Source organism: Mandrillus leucophaeus, unplaced genomic scaffold (assembly GCF_000951045.1).
Source record: "Mandrillus leucophaeus isolate KB7577 unplaced genomic scaffold, Mleu.le_1.0 Scaffold91, whole genome shotgun sequence".
Taxonomy (NCBI): domain Eukaryota; kingdom Metazoa; phylum Chordata; class Mammalia; order Primates; family Cercopithecidae; genus Mandrillus; species Mandrillus leucophaeus.
Genome location: NW_012109919.1, coordinates 619,172 through 634,854, shown reverse-complemented (window position 1 = coordinate 634,854; position 15,683 = coordinate 619,172). Strand labels below are relative to the sequence as shown.

General features: G+C 38.7%; 1 protein-coding gene across 4 annotated transcripts in view; it reads left to right on the top strand.

Annotated features, from left to right (window-relative positions):
* The window catches only part of LRRC28 (leucine rich repeat containing 28), a 129,099-nt gene that overhangs the window by 83,727 nt on the left and 29,689 nt on the right, over positions 1-15,683 (top strand). The window lies entirely within an intron of this gene.

Sequence of the window (15,683 nt, the reverse complement as noted above, 5' to 3'; positions counted from 1 at the left end):
GCTGGGATGCTCCAAGTGCATCCTGGGAATTTGGGTGACAGAGCGAGACTCCGTCTCAAAAAAAAAAAAAAAAAAAAATAGCTATCATTTATTGAGCACTGAGCCTTCGGCCAGGTATTCTATTTAATATGCTCACTAATTTAGTTATTACAAAACCTTATGACAAAATCTATTATTATAAAAGTTATTGGCAACCTAATTTTGCAGATAAGGAAATTGAGGCTCACAGAAGTTAAGTAATCTGCCAGAGTCACAGCTAGTAAGAGACAGAATTGAGTTTTGTCTGATTCCAAACCTACATTGCCACATCAGCATGCTGTCTCCATATTTCAGACATGGTCTCTCTACAGGGGGACCTTATTTGGGAATAGGGCTGAACCGTATTGAGCATCGTATTGTTTGTGGCACCGTATTGTTTGTGGCCGTTTCCAGTGTCAAAGTTTGGCTCTGCCATTTTGGGCTCAAGATACTCCTAGTGACACTCTTGTTGGCCTCATTCAATATATCTCTCTATTCACTTAACAAGATTACCTGCTGGAGGCTAGTGCTTTATCTCACCTACCCACTCTGTACACCAACCTGGTGCTCCCAATTACTTGTTTCCACCTGGCCTTGTGTCAGTAGCTTCTGCATCAACAGAAATCTTATAAAAGCCTAGGCCTGAACCCTGTTATCTAGATCTATCTTGGTGCTAGTAACTCTTCTTCCATTGCCCGGCCCCTATAACTTCAGCAGAACTCCTGGTTCCTTAATTTGGAGGTGTGCTCCTAATAAATTGTTTTTCTCTTGTCTTGGTTATTCTGTTACATATTCTTTGTCTCAGCTGTAAACCATTCATACAACTACTGGCTACATTGAGCCTGCCAGAGTCTGATCCATAGCCCTCTTCTCTTGTCTGATACTCAGATGTGCTCTTACCACAATGCCATCTGGTTCTAGAGCCCTAGCTCTGCCTAGATTCCTGCACAAAATTGAACTCCTTAAGTTGAATGACTTTTGTTTGCTGCAGCTGGTTACTGTGCCCTTCGCCTTGCCTATTCTGCCTCCCTCACTATGGTTCCTTAGCCTTGGCTCCTCATTCCCCTAGTCATTGGCCACTCATTCCTGCCTTTCTTTCAGCAGTGACACAAGCTGAGTATGTGCCAAGGTGGCAGTGGTGGTGGGAGAATAGAGGGAAGCCATTCCCATAGGAAGCTGACCACTGTCATATTTGGGGCCCTGGGAGTGATGCTGTGTGTCATGCTGAATGCTTGCAGCAACAGAGGACCCAACTTGCAGTGGCTGGTGCAAGGTTAAAGAAATGGTTGTTGGTAGAGAACTGAGTGCTACATACACATGGCTAGTCTGCTCTTCTCCCTTGGCACCCTCAGTTATTTACTAGGGCATCTTCTGTATGCACCATGCTAATGGCCGGTGTGGCTAGGGAGGTGGGCATCTCTTCTTTGGTACACAATCTTCAGTGGTGAGTTGAACTATTACAGAGTAGCTTTTGTCTCTAGGTTTCTTGTTACTCCAAAGCCTTGCCTGTGTGTCAGGAGCAACTTTCCTTTGTGAATTTGTGAATGTGGTGTCAAAGAGCTTTAGAGGCAAGAGAGTCTACTCTGCACTTTGAGGAGGATGCCTTATGGCAGTTGAAGTAACCACAACTCCCAAGTCTTGGGCTGCAGATAGCCCAGGATAGGAAGCAGCTTCCACAAGGCTCTGGTCACCATCCTGGCTCATAAGGCTTACAGCCCTGGCAGAACATGGGCCTGTGAATAGGTTTTACTTTACTTTAGAAAAGCATACAAGCAAGAGGATGATGATGATGAAGATTATCCAGTATAAAAGAAGCAGGCTACCTGAAGCAATGCTCTGTCCTGGTCTAAAACTGGATTCTTTGAGAACAGCAGGAAGAAAGGATCAGGGAGCAAATACAAGCCCTGGTGGCCTTGCTGCATCTGGTATACTGGATATTCTTTGTAAGAAATGGATGAGACAGCTAGAGAGCTCTGTGTGAGGTCACTCAAGGAAGGCTTCAGGAGACTGGATACAGGATAATCCACGGAGATGAAGAAACTGAAGCTGACCAAAATAGCCACAGTTTCCTCATTCTTGTCTTTCTGTTTCTGGGGGTATTTTTTGCCATCATGAAGATCGATTTGGATATTGAATTCAGTTCTGTCTTTAGGAAGAAAACAATTAAATTTATACACTTAAAACCTTTCCATGAACCTTTTTCTGAAAAACCAAAGCCATCTAATGCTAAGAACTATCTGGGAGAGAGCCAAACAAAGCATGCAGCCTCTGGTACTGCCTTTTTTTTTAGAGAACTGAACTGTTCTTAGAAACTTAGCAAATGGGGTATCTCTTTACAGTAGTTTGGAAATACTCTGCACATACACACAGGCACACACTCACATGTACCTCTAAGGTTTTCAAATATTAGAAGGCTTCTGTGTTATAAGAGCCTTGATTCTATAAGAATAATACAGGAACTTGAAAGTTTTATGAAACGAATGCTGTGATATCGCTCCCTATGATAGGAGGTGGGAATCTTATTTTGGGGAGCCACTTAATGAATTCAGTTTCTTGCCAAAGAAGTGTGACTTAGGAGAAAACCAGTCTTCAAGTGGCTTCTTAAAGAAATGTAAGATTATAGCCTCTTCAAAAGGTAACTAAAGATACCATATGTAAGGGATGACTTAAATCACTTATAATACTGTCTAACCCATTAACAGTCTTTGAGTATGTTTCCCTAAGTCACTTGTAATACTGTTGAAACCATTAAGACTCTTTGACTGTGTTCTTCTTAAGATGAAAAGATGCATCAAAAGAAAAGGATGTTCCTATTATTACTATGCCAGCACAACTGAGTGACAGAAGATTCTACAGATAGAAGCTTTGTTCACGGTGGTGACTATCAGCAAGGAAGAGGGGAAAGCAGTCACTTGAGCCTAGTGCTATGAAATTTAATAGAGTCCTCAAAACTTGAATATTTGCTTTTGATTCAATATAGCTCCGTTAACTAAATAACTCAGACAACTGCAACTCATTTCTTGGCTTCTGAAAGTGTAGGGAGATATAAAGAAAATGATTTTTTTCTCTAAGGCTTTTTAACCATGCGCTTCTGATTTTCATTGCATAATTAATAAGTCAAATTATCCAGGCATGTTTACAACTGATTTAATGTTGAATAATAGATAGAAGGATTGTGAGGTTGCCCATTCACAAATTGACTATGGAAGAGCATCCTTTAGTTAGCTCCCAGGAAATGCCGTGTCAGCCAAACTCAATGCCAGTAACTTCTGTAGTTTAAGAAAACAAGAAAACAAAAGTTGTACCCACATTAGCGATGGAATTCTTATTGAATGTTAACTTAAAAAACAGTGATTGGGCTGGGAACCGTGGCTCACTCCTGTAATCTCAACACTTTGGGAGACTGATGTGGGTGGATCACTTGTGGTCAGGAGTTCTAGACCAGCCTGGCCAACATGGTGAAACCCCGTCTCTACTAAAAATACAAAAATTAGCTGGATGTGGTGGCGGGCATCTGCAATCCCAGCTACTGGTGAGGCTGAGGCCCAAAAATCGCTTGAACCTGGGAGGTTGCAGTGAGCCAAGATTTCACCACTGCACTCAAGCCTGGGCAACAGAACGAGAAGGAAAAAAAAAAGCGATTGAATTCGTAATCAGGAACGTTTGGCACAGGACATTGAGATTTACAGAATAGCTTGTGCATAAACCACCATGTAGTAAGCCCAACAGCTAGTAGAAAATAACTTTCTACTAAGGAAAATTAACTGGGTTTCTAAACCAGCCCCAGAGTTATCTCTTGGAGATTCTAGTAGTGTTTATTTTATTGGGAAGAGTTATTCTGTGTGTCAAGGACTTGTGCTACATACTGAAATGATGTTTGAAAAATATCAAATGTAAATAGATTTTTAAAAATGAATGTATCTCTGCAGTAACCTAAAATTGTTTATAGAACAATTTTAGTGGACAAGCAAGCATGTGAGTGCAGAGATTCATGTTTTAGTGTGATTCTACCAGTCCTCCAGACCACACTCCGTGACTTTGATAAGGGTATAAAGCTGGCCCTTTGTCACGTAACAGGAGAACACTCCAGTTTTTTATAGTGGTAGTACTTGTATTTGTTTGTAGGAATTGGATGCCTTATGTAGAAAATATATATAGCAAGTAATGGTGCAGTTTTAGAAACTAGCTCCTAGGCATTTTCAAAGCACATGCTGAAATCCCTTCTCTTTTTGTAAATGGCATATAAAAGGCACAAATCTGTTAACTGTACTTGTTTTTTCTATTGTCTCTTGTTCCTACTTTCTCTGTATTTGCTTAGAAAGTCAGGAAAAGAATTGCTGTTTACTATTTTTTAATAAAAATTAAAGTCCACACAGTAAAACTATTTAAACTTCAATCTAGTATTGAAACTAGTTGGAAACCAGTTAATAATTTCCTAATCTCAGACTTACAGATGAGTGTAAACTGTACTGTACTGAACTGTGAATGTATTTCATCTGCAGTTTGAAGAACTGTGGCCTTGACGTCATTATTTAATGGGACCAATTTGCAGAATTTGTGACCTTAAGTAAATTTCAGTGAAGAACTTTATTCTAGTACGGACAAAAAGTCCCAAAGGTTGGAGTGAGTTCTGTGTTTGAGTAGAAGGTGTGATAGCTGCTTTCAAAAAGGGACCCAAGCTTGTGACAAAATGATGTTCTATAGTAATTGTTGGGCAGGTCTCTATTTAATGAAAACAGAGAAAAGAAAGTCTTGAAAGCAAGGTTCAAAATCTAGTAGTGGGAATAAATAAGAGAATGAGTCTGTTAACAAAAATCCATACAGATCTTTCAGGGGAAAAGTTAAAACTCTGGAATGCAAATTTTGTCAAGGAAATGGATGTGCAATGCTTCTTTTTGAGCTCTGTCTTTTTGTAAGTATTTGTAACAAAAACTCTTCTTTATCCTTGTGCTGCTTATTCATCTGAGCCAATTCTACTGTGTTTTTTTTTTTTTTTTTTTTGAGATGGAGTCTTTCTCTGTTGCCCAGGCTGGAGTGCAGTGGCGCGATCTGGGCTCACTGCAACCTCCGCCTCCCGGGTTCAAGCGATTCTCCTGCCTCAGCCTCCTGAGTAGCTGGGATTATAGGTGCATGCCACCACGGCTGCCTAATTTTTGTATTTTTAGTAGAGATGGGGATTTCACCATGTTGGCCAGGCTTGTCTCGAACTCCTGACGTCAGGTGATCCACCGGAATCAGCCTCCCAAAATGCTAGGATTATAGGCGTGAGTCACCACGCCCAGCCTATTCTACTGTCTTCTGACAGTGCTTTGTTTTTCTTTCATTACATAAGGGTTTTTCTCTTGTTTAGGTTTTCTTAGGAAGTTAACGGTTATTTCATGTGGCTTCTGCAGCAAGGGCCAGATGTTGACTTACTATGCTAACGTATGAAGAGAAAAGTACACCTAGATTAGGTGAGCTTTAAGTGAACAAATTTGTATTTTTCTCTAAGTTTTGGAGTAGGATTTAGGGGATGGGACATGATTAATGTGAAGAAAGTGAGCCCTGTTCTCCCAAATATCAGTTAAAAGAAAAAGAAATGCTGCTCATTTTTAGGGCACAACGTGAAGCTTAAATAGTAGTATGAGGGCTAGCACCATGAGCAGAATGTTTACCAGGAGTTTTTTGTTATTCTGGTTCTGGAACTCACAGCTTTTTAAATAGTGACAAGAATGTGCAGTACTAGTGAAGTCTCGAAGATGTTATGAATTGACTTAAAAGCAAGAATCTAGAGTTTCCATCAGTCATAGCTTTCAGTGAAGTTTTAAGTTCCAAACAAACCAGAAACACAGGCACATAGTGCAGCTGAGCAGCAGTTCAAGGTACAATGCAGTGAAGACATTTTGCTCTTCACACAGGCTGCCATGGCGGGGTTGTATTTTCCAAGTCCATACTGGACAGTCAACCAGTTTCCTTCTCTAGGATCTTCTCTGAAGGAATTCTTGGTATTTCTGCCATAAATCTGTAAGTTAGAACTAGCCCACCAGTTTTCTAGTCCTTTAAAGCAAGCAAAGAGAAACTTGGTTCATCACTTATCTCCTTGGCAATGTCTGCTTCAAGATCCAACTCCGATACTGTACCTGGATGCTTTGGGCAAGAACCAGCTCTCTCACCCTCAGCCCCTAGGCATCCTGCTAGGTAGTACCACTCCCTGCCCTGCATGGGAGTGTCCTGCTTGTATAGAAATAATGTGTTGGGGGAGGCTGTCTAACTTCCATCTTGGTGAAACAGGCATATGTGCCTTTAAATCCCAGCTCTACCACTTAATAGCTGTGTAATCTTGGACTTAGGAGGGTTATTTAAGTCTCAGTAATAAGGTAATATTAGCACCTACTTCATAGCACGATTGTGAGAATAAGATCCATAAAACATGTATCACTTATAAATACCACATAAGTATACAGTCAATATGAACTGTTTTTACTCTGTAACTAGAGTGTAAGGAAGTGTAGGAAGTGTGTGTCTTCATGTTTGGACCCCAAGCATTGAGCACAGTGCCCAGCCCACTGCTTGTCATCTCTTTGTTACCTGAACTGTGCAACAGAAATAGAGATGCTGCAGCATGAATATTTAAACCAACAGCAAAGGAAGCCTGCAGTCATTCAAATTCATTAAAATCTATTTATTTTAATTTAACAGTTGATGATCTACCATGTATAAAGTTATCTTATTAAATTATAATTCACTGTGAGGTCTTATTTTGTAAAAGCTGAATAGACTAGAAAGACAGTGACTTTGTAAGAGAGTTAATGGAATCTGTGTGTTGTGTGTATTTAAAGAAGCTAGCACTTAAAAATTTATTACTCTGAGAAAGTGGTTGAAGGGTTGTCTTTGTAAAAAGCATCATGTAGGTAATGTAAATTCATTTTAAGAATTATTTTGGAATACAGTGTAAATTATTCTGAATTTATTACTAAGAAGCCCACATTTTATAGTATTTAAAGCATTGTAATTATGACTAATAGTATCTCTGATTTATTGAACTGTGATAATTGGTTTAACATTCATAGAGCATTCCAAACAATTTATTTTGGTTGATTGCTTTGATGTTGTTGTTTCTTTTGGCTCATCATTTTGTTGATGAGAATATACATTCACCTTTTGATAAAATAAATGAGTTTCATACTGGTCAGCATGGAATAAACACAGACCCTGTTCTGTCCTCTCCTGTGCTGTCATTCCATGCTCGCTTTTACAGTATGGTTAAAAGGGCAGTAGTCTGAATACACAGGAGCTTTTTGTTCCATTTTCAGCCATGTGGACTGCATATGCCAGAGTCTTGAGGGTGAAAACAAACAAACAAACAAACAGAATTGGAGTTTGTGCAGGACTCCTAGATTTTGCTAATTTCTAAGTCAGAAACTCTGATCTGTGAGTTTGGAAGAAAAAAAGGAAATATTCTGGACACAGTACAGTACTTTAAAAAGCCACATGAAAAAGTTCTTTATGGCCGTAGCATCTATGCAGATGGACAGCTTCCTTGCTTTATAAATTTTACATACTGAGCCTTTTTTGCTCAAGAACTTTAAAAAATATTATTGCATGATATATCTATTGTAAGGTATTGGTGCATTAATATTAATAAAAGGAAGAAAACCACCCCAGTGGTTAGTAGATGAGTGATCTCTTCCAAAGTTAATTATTGAGTGAAGGGTTTTTTTGTCTTAAGAATGTAAGAAATATCTCAAAGCCTTTTCATGAAGTACATGTTTGTATTTCAGCCTTGTAGTGATTACGAATGCCATTCCATTGTGCTTGGGGTTTTTGCCAGCCGACTGCCTTCTGGCCAGGATCATGCTCTCAAGAGGCTGTCACAGCACCGCCTTTACAGCCTGTGGCCTTGCCTGGCGCTGTGGTGTCCTGGCCTCCCCACCAGGCTGTGCTGTGCCAACTAAAACTGCAGAGCTGCCTGGTTCTCTTCATCATCCCACACTGTTTTGTGATCTCCTCTTTGTATTCAGAAGTAGGAGGTAAAAGACTAAGATGTATCGAGTACCAATTATTTTGCCAGGAATAAAGCTGGGCACTATATATGTTGTTTAATCTTCGTAACAGGTCTGTGAGAAAGGTACTCTTATCCCCTTGTTGCAGTGGAGGAAGCAGGCTCAGAACATTTCATTTCCCTTCATGTCAGGAAGCAGTTAGCAAGTGGGGAAGCAGGATTCAGACTCAGTTCTGACTCCAGCACCCACTGCATTATCTAATTTCAGTACTGCCATTCCCTACTCTTTATCAGATTGTGTGTTTGGACAATTTAAGTGTCTGTATTACATACTCATGTCCATGTGGCATTATGCTGGCTAATGTATAATCTGAACATAGCAGATACTGATTTTCTTTCAGCTTTAACATAAAATAGTCTGTTTCATGGTGGGCATATATTAAAAAATTACCTTCCTCAAAGTAGCCAGGAGGTACAAACTGAATTATCTGGAATATTGAAAAGCGAAGACAAGATCTGAACCTAATAGCATTTTTAAATTATCAACTCGTTTTTTCCTATAAAACTAACATAGGGAAAGAAGACTAAACTAGTAAGAGGTAGCAAGTGCCAGCTTTTATTTAACTTTATTGTGTGATCTTTGCATGTCACCTCATTTAATTTGCACAAGCTCTTTTGCAGTATAGAGAAAAGAGGTGCTTCCTCTGTCATGTCTCATTTTGTGTCCTTGGTTTGAGGGGATAAATCATTGTCTCTAGAGGCTGTTGCCTCCAACTCTTTTCTGTGCAATTAAAGTATAGAAAAGTGTTACTACCATTTGCTGCATGCCAAAGAGAATTCTCTTTTAATTGGCCTTCTTCTACTATAGGCACGTACTTCCAAATATGTCACTTACTAATAAAGAGAACAGTAACTGCCATATATTGGAGAAGGTTGTGTGCCAAGAATTCTATCTGATAATTTTTAAACCTTGTTAGCAATTCTCACTAAACCTGAGGACAGCTTTATTTTCCCCATTATACAGATGAGGAAACTAAGCCACACATTTAGTAATTAGAACAAGGATTCAAACCCAGGTTGTCTGACTCCAAGTCTGTGCTCCTGCTCTTTTAACTAGTATGCTCTGCCCCTTACCATTGCATATACCCAAGTAAAGAATATTTCCTGCTTTCTGTGAGCCCCGCTCAGATTTGTCTTTCAAGGGGCTCTGAAAGACAAATCTGAGACCAGAGATCATTTGCATTTTATCAACGCAGTTTCATTTTGAAAAAAAAAAAAAATTCCAAGGTGTTCTATGTGCTTTTAAAGTCTTCTATTTGTGACTGTAGGATTTGTTGAGCACCTTTTCATATACCTGTTGGCCTTTTGTATATGTTCTTTGGAAAAATGTCTGTTGAGATGCTTTGCCCATATTTTAATTGAGTTGTTTTTCTGCTACTGAGTTGTAAGAGTTCTTTATGTATACCAGAGAAGTAGTGAAGAAATAAAATAGGCATTTTTAGTGCCATGTTGAGGCCTTTTTTATGCAAGTGGATTCTGGTATTTATAGTTTTCCCATCTATATTTTATAAATGTGTTGCCTTTTACACCAATAGATATGTCCATGAATGTTTACTTAAGTTAACAGTATGCAATATTTTGGTAATTCTCTAGTCTGATGCTTAAAAAACATATTGTATGCTGATTTAAATATCACAATTGTTTTAAACATTCAGTGACCTTGCAACTGGTAATATTGAGGGACCAGGTACTGTTACCCCATTTAACATATGAGCAAACAGAAGCTCTGCTCACATGCCTTGTAAGTGAATAGTCAGACACATGAGTCCTCTTATCCCCACGGTGAGCAAATTATTCTTTTCAGTGACTTATTTCTGAGTTAGCGCCTCTCTTTTTATTTTTTATTTTTTTTAGCAGGGTCTCACTGTGTTGCCCAGGCTGGAGTACAGTGGCGCAGTCATGGCTCACTGCAGCCTTGAACTACTGGGCTCAAGTGATCCTCCTGCCTCAGCTTCCTGAGTAGGTGGGACTATAGACGTGGGCCACAATGCCCAGCTAATAGTCGTTCGTTCATTCATTCATTCATCCTTCCATTCATTCATTCATTCATTCATGTTTTTTGAGACAGGATCTTGCTCTGTCACCCAAGCTAGAGTGCAGTAGTGCAACTGTGGCTCAGTACAGCCTCGAACTCCTGGGCTCAAGTGATCCTTCTGCCTCAGCTTCCTGAGTAGCTGGAACTATAGGCATGTGCCACCACTCCCAGCTAATTATTTTGTAGAGACAGAATCTTGCTGTTTCCCAAGCTGATCTTAAACTTCTGGCCTTAAATGACTCTTGTTTCCTTTTGTTTTAAGATAAATTACATTTTAATACAATATTTTAAGAAATAAAATTAATGCAAAGAAATCCATGGTAAACAAAATAGCAAAAATCTGAATCAAGACAGGATCTGGCAATGCCATGTTGAGACATTTGAAGCCCAAGGCAAAAGGAAGAATGTGCACTCCTATGATTTTTTTCTAGAACCTTAATTTTTTAGGGCATTAAAGTACTTGAAAAAATATCAAAAACTGAAAGTAGGTGTATTAAAACTTGACTTTATTCTAAGTTTAAATATTTTGTTTATACTAAAGCCAGAATTCATTGTAAATTTACTTCTCCAGCTTTAATGGAAGCATACTTATCAAAAATATTTTCATTACAACCATTACCCATTTAAAAAATACATAAAAACCTGTATACGTGGTACACATTTTTCCTTTCCAAATTGTATGACCTCTGTTCCGTGTTATTTTCCATTGAAGAAGGTTGTGTGTGTGTGTGTGTGTGTGTGTGTGTGTGTATATTTTTTTAAGTAAATTTTCTTATGTATATTTCAGGTTTATAACATGACATTATGGGATACAAATAAATAGTAAAGTGGTTACTGTAGACAAACAAATGAACATATCTATCATCTCACATAGTTTTTCATGACAAGAGCAGCTAAAAATATATTTAACAAAATTCTGTAATACAGTACAAGTTTATTAACCTTAGTCTTCATGTTGTACATTAGGATCTCTGAACTTGTTCATCCTACATGTCTGCTATTTTCCATCCTTACCTTCTTCCCACATGATAACCCCTGTTTCAGTCTTCTTGTGTACTTGAGCTCTTTTTTATTTTATTTTATTTTATTTCATTTTATTTATTTATTTTGAGATGGAGTCTCACTCTGTCGCCCAGGCTGGAGTGTAGTGGTACGATTTCGACTCACTGCAAGCTCTGCCTCCTGGGTTAATGCCCTTTTCTTGCCTCAGCCTCCCAAGTAGCTGGGACTACAGGCACCCGCCATCATGGCTAATTTTTTTGTATTTTTAGTAGAGACAGTTTCACCGTGTTAGCCAGGATGGTCTCCACCTCCTGACCTTGTGATGTGCCCGACTTGGCCTCCCAAAGTGCTGGGATTATAGGCGTGGAGCTCTTTTAAAAAATATTCTGTATATAAGTGAGATTGTGCAACAGTTTTCTTTGTGTGTCTGCCTTATTTCACTTAGTATAATGTCTTCCAGATTCATCAGGTTGTGGCATAAATCTCTTTTTTAAGGCTGAAAAATATTCCATTATGTATACATACCACATTTCTTTATCTGGTCATTCATCAATGGGCATTTACAGTGTTTCCATATCTTGGGCTGTGGTGAATAATGCTGCAGTGAATATGGGAGTGCAGATGTCTTTATGAGGCAATGATTGTATCTCCTTTGGATATATACCCAGAAGAGGGATTGCTGAGTCATGTGGTAGTTGTATTTTTCATTTCTTTAGGAACCTTCATACTGTTTTCCATAATGGCTGCACCAATCTACAGTCCTACTAACATGTACTAGGGTTCCCTTTTCTCCACACCCTCACCAACATTTGTTATCTCTTATCTTTTTTATAATAGCCATCCTTATAGGTGTGAGGTGGTAATCTCATAGTGGTTTTAATTTGCATTTCCTTTACTAGTGATGTTAAGCACCTTTTCGTATACCTGTTGGCCTTTTGTATATGTTCTTTGGAAAAATGTCTGTTTAGATGCTTTGCCCATTATTTATTCGAGTTGTTTTTCTGCTATTGAGTTATAAGAGTTCTTTATAAATTTTGGATATTAACCTCTTATCAGTTATGTGGTTTGCACTTATTTTTTTTTCCCAGTGAGTAGGTTGCCTTTTCATTTTGTTAATTGTTTTCTTTGCTGTGCAGAAGCTTTTTAATTTGATGTAGTCTCCTTTATTTTTGTTTTTGTAGCCTGAGCTTTTGGTGTGATATCGAAAAAATCATTGCCAAGGCCAGTGTCAAGGAGCTTTTCTCCTATGTTTTATTCTAGGAGCTTTATGGTTTCAGGTTCTATATTTAGGTTTCTTAATCAGTTTTGCATTGATTTTTGTGTATTGTGTAAGATAAGGGTCCAATTTTATTCTTTTGCATGTGGAAATCCAGCGTTCCCAGCACCATCTATTGAAGACACTTTCTGTTCCCTGTTATGTCCTCTTGGTACCCATATATGTTTGGATTTATTTCTGGACTCTCTGTTCTGTTCCATTGGTCCAGGTTTCTGTTTTTGTGCCAGCATCATAGTGCTTTTGTTACCATAGCTTTGTAAAGTAATTTTAAATCAGGAAGTGAGATGCCTCCAGTTTTATTTTTCTGTCTCAGTATTGCTTTGGCTATTTGGGTTTTGTTGTTGTTGTTGTTGTTATTGTTGTTTTATTTTTTGCTCCGTATGAATTTTAGGATTTTTTTTCTATTTCTGTGAAGAATGCCATTGGAATTTTGATAGACATTATATTAAATCTGTATATTGCTTTGGGTAGTTTGGATATTTTAACAATATTAATTCTTCCCATCCACGAACACTGGATATCTCTCCATTTATTTGTGTATTATTAATTTTCTCCCATCAGTTTTTTATAGTTTTCAGTGTATCTTTTCACCTCCTTAGTTACATTTTCACCTGCTTAGTTACATTCATTTCTAGGTACTTTTTAAAAATACTATCAAAAATGGGATTGTTTTCTTGATTTCTTTCTCTGGTCGGTTGTTATTTGTATATAGAAATTCAATGAGTTTTATATGTTGAAATGTATCCTGTAGCTATAGTGAATTCATTTATAAGTTCTGCTAGTTTTTTTGTGAAATCTTTGGGGTTTCGTCTCTTATTTTTTACATATTTGCAGCTCAATTAGCACCACAGTTTTTCTCTTCTGGAATATGTACACTTTATAATTGTTTTTATCTTCTAGCCTTAGAGATCTTTTTTTCTTTTTGGTGTACTGGAGTAAAAATGGACTAAAAAGTTCATAAATGACCCTGAGACAGCTGAATCACCATTTGAAAAAGGGAATTATTAGCTGTACTTTTATGCCATGTATAAGAATAGACTCCAAATGAATTAGAACTCAATTTGTTTAAAAAAAAAAAAAAAAAAAGGAAGAGAAAAATGAAACCATATGAACACTAGAAGAAAATATGGGTGAATTCTGCTTAAACTTGGATGTCACAGGGAAGAGGTTTTCTAACTACGACTCAAAATCTGGAGGCAATTTTTAAAAAAGATAAATTGGAAGACTTTTCAGAATTTTGCATGACAAAAATACATCATCAACTAAGTTAAATGACAGCTGACAAACTGAGAGAAAGTATTTATAACATAAACCACAGATGTGGAACTCATGTCCCTGATACATAAAGGACTCATAAAAACAAGAGGTGAAATACCAAAAACCTGATCAAAAAATGAGAAAAATATTTGAACAGGCAATTTACAAAATGTATGTAAATGCCCCTCAGACATAGTTTTGAAATGTTCAAACTCATAAGTAGAAAAATGCAAGTTAAAACAATGTCAAGATACCTTTTCTTACCTATAAGGATGGCAAAAATTTTAAAACATGACGTTTTGCTTCCTATGAGGAAGCAGGTGCTCTCATACGTGGCTGGTAGGGGTGTAAATTGTTGTAACCCTTTTGAGGGAAATTGTGGTTCATTTTTGTAACTGGGCAGGATGATTGTAATAGGACCAGCAGGAAGTAATGTTAACCCACCCTACCCTCTCCCACAGGAACTCTTTCTTACCTTAACTTTATATTACGCTCCTCCTGCTTTGTGGGACAAATTATCCAGAACCCATTTGTGAACCATAAGACCTTCAACCAGCTTCTCTAACAGAAGTGATCGTATTATATTACAGTTACCGTTTTTCCTGTTTCCACATAGGTTAATACTGTATTCATAGCTGTATTTCCAAGGCCTAGCATAGGCCTAAAGGTCCTTAATGGTTAAATGGGTTTTCTTTTGCAATATAAATGAATCTAAAAGCCTCCTAATGTAGCTATCTGGGCCTTTGACTTTCCTAAACTAAAGAAAGATTAGGAGGAAGAGCTGTCCTTCAGCCTATCTTCTGTTTTCGTAAGCAGAACCCTAGAAAACCTTTCAAAGACTATGTTCTTTGTTTTTTCTCTGTCTTTTTAAAAAATTTTTAGTCAGGGTCTGACTGTGTTGCACAAGCTGGATGCAGTGGAATGATCTTGGTTCATTGCAGCCTCAACCTCCCAGGCTCAAACAATCCTCTTACCTTTCCCGAGCAGCTGAAACTAGAGACACATGCCACCATACCTGGCTAATTTTTTTGTATTTTTTGGTAGAGATAGGGTTTCACCATGTGGCCCAGACTGGTCTTGAACTCCTGGGCTCTAGCAATCCACCTGCCTTGGCCTCCCAGGGTGCTGGGATTACAGGCATAAGCACCACCACCTCCCACCCCCACCATATTATGTTCTTTCTTAAGAGCAGATGGTTAGCAAGACTGCTCAGGACTCTGTTGTGTACCTCTGTGACAATGAAGACAAATAGCCCTAGTCAGTGAGTGCTTAGGAGTGGAGAGGAGAGCTGGTTGCACATTCCTAGGCACATGGGAAGGGATGGCCTAGATATCTGAGAAGTGTCTCTACCACCTGTTCTTGCTGGGAATCTCCATCCGTACTTTCAGCCTTATTTCCTCACTGGATCCTCTTCCACTCTTTGCCTTCTCACTGCCCTGCTACCTCTGGGAAATACTTGAGTTCTGCCTCTTTCTGACATTCTTGTTACTGTTGTAGACCCTTCTTTTGGGGCCCCCTTTCTCAACTTCCTCCTTTTCTAGGTTCATACCCGTTCCAGCCCCTGCTCTCTGGCCTTTAAGTCTTGTCTATGCCACTGTCCCACCTCACGGGACTGGGGTTTGGGTTCTGCTTCACTTCTTCCTCACGGGGAAGTTCTCTCTATTCCTATATCTGCCTGGATCCTAAGACTCCTGCCTAGCCAATGCCTGATCCCTAATCCTGTCCTCCATCCACCTTTGCCCATGGGAGGTGAGACACAGGAAATCTCTGTATAAGGTGTTAAAGAAAAAGTGATTCAGTGGCAGTTGTTAAAGCATAGTATGGAAGATTTTATTTGAGACCATCAGCCTAGGTACAGCAACCGCTGCAACTGGGTCTTGTAGTTGGGGAAAGAGATTGGGCCAGCTCTGAATAGAACATGGGCAAGTAGGAATTTACAGCCAAGGAGCAAGGTGATCAGTGGATGGAAATTGCTCAGAGGAAACATCAGGAATAAGGAGACAATATGTAGTTTTGGCAAGAAAAGGGATGACTGACCAAGTAGAAATCTTGCT